At 44.4% G+C, this 1,456-nt stretch overlaps 1 non-coding gene across 1 annotated transcript; it reads left to right on the top strand.

Annotated features, from left to right (window-relative positions):
* Nucleotides 1-352: 352 nt before the first annotated feature.
* On the top strand, nt 353-456 carry LOC118144620 (U6 spliceosomal RNA). Its single transcript, XR_004729385.3, has one exon. It is a non-coding gene; the product is annotated as a U6 spliceosomal RNA (small nuclear RNA).
* The last annotated feature ends 1,000 nt before the right edge of the window (nt 457-1,456 follow it).

Raw genomic sequence — 1,456 nt, 5'->3', positions numbered from 1 at the left:
AAATCAAGAAATAGTGGGCAAGTATGCCTTAGAATGCATTATGTGTTACTGATTGCATTTCACATTAGAGAACATGGAGGTAAATGGGAGACAACCTATATTTACAATAGGCATTGATAAATAAAATTTTGGCACTACTCTCTGGTGGAAGATCAAGCCTCCATAAAAAGTAGTGCTAAACAAGGGTTTGTCCTCATTTAGAACACTTGTCATTTAAACACTGCTGAAGTTAAGAATCTGGACTTTTTTGTGAAAGTGAAGCAGTGAGAGTAGAAAAAGAAATCTGTATATGGCTGTGATCAGTTAGTTTTAAACAATGCTACACTTGAACTAGCCTAGGATATGGACTTTTGTGTTCACTTAGGCAGCACATGTACTGAAACTGGAATGACACAGAGATGAGCATGGTCCCTGTGCATGGATGACACACAAATTCATGAATTTCTCCATATTGTTTTTTAAAAGAAGGTAGAGGCTGGGAGCAATGACTCATGCCTCTCAACACTTTGAGAGGGAGTGGTGGGTGGATCACGGAGTCAGGAGTTTGAGACCAGCCTGGACTGGTCTCTACTAAAAATGCAAAAATTAGCTAAGTGAGGTGGTACACCCCTGTAATCCCAGCTGCTCAGGAAGCTGAAGTAGGAGAGTCACTTGATCCCAGGAGGCAGAAGTTGCAGTGAGCCGAGATCACAACACTGCACTCTAGTAGCCTGGGAGACACCGCAAGACACCATCTCAAAAAATAATAATAATAAAATAAATAAAAAAGAAGGTAGACTTTCAAGTCTGACAACTAAGAGAGGCCAGCCTGGGCAACACAGCAAGATCCTATGCCTAAAAAATAAAAATACAGAGGGAACGGATCCAAGATGGCCGAATAGAAGTAGCTCAGGATTGCAGTTCCCAGCCAAAGTGCAGAGGGTGAGTGGACACTGCATTTCCAGATGGATTTTTATTTCCCACAGACCAGGAGAGTCCCAGGCTGAGGAGCCCCACAGGTCACCAGCGTGCATCTTTTGGCCAGCACAGCAGGTCACTGCACAAAATACATGGGTCTGGGCATGGTTTTACCTAACAATTGGAGCTTCTGGGAGACAGAGTCACCCATTCAACTGATAAAAAGAGGACTGAAACAGGGACCCAGGCCAGGAGATTCCCTGGAAAAAAAGCGCCACAAATCTCTGCACAGCTGTTTCAGCCAGAGAAGTGAGTCGCCACACAGGAAATCACACAGATCCCAGCACCTTTTTTTTTTTCTTATTTTTTTATTGCATTTTAGGTTTTGGGGTACATGTGCAGAGCATGCAATACAGTTGCATAGGTACACACATGGCAGTGTGTTCTGTTTGCTTTCACCCCTTCACCCACATTTGGCGTTTCTCCCCAGGCTATCCCTCCCCACCTCCCCCTCCCACTGCCCTCCCCTTTTCCCCCCAATAGACCCCAGTGTTTAGTA

This window comes from Callithrix jacchus, chromosome 9 (assembly GCF_049354715.1).
Source record: "Callithrix jacchus isolate 240 chromosome 9, calJac240_pri, whole genome shotgun sequence".
In the NCBI taxonomy this organism is placed as follows: Eukaryota; Metazoa; Chordata; class Mammalia; order Primates; family Cebidae; genus Callithrix; species Callithrix jacchus.
This window is presented reverse-complemented; position numbering and strand designations above follow the sequence as displayed.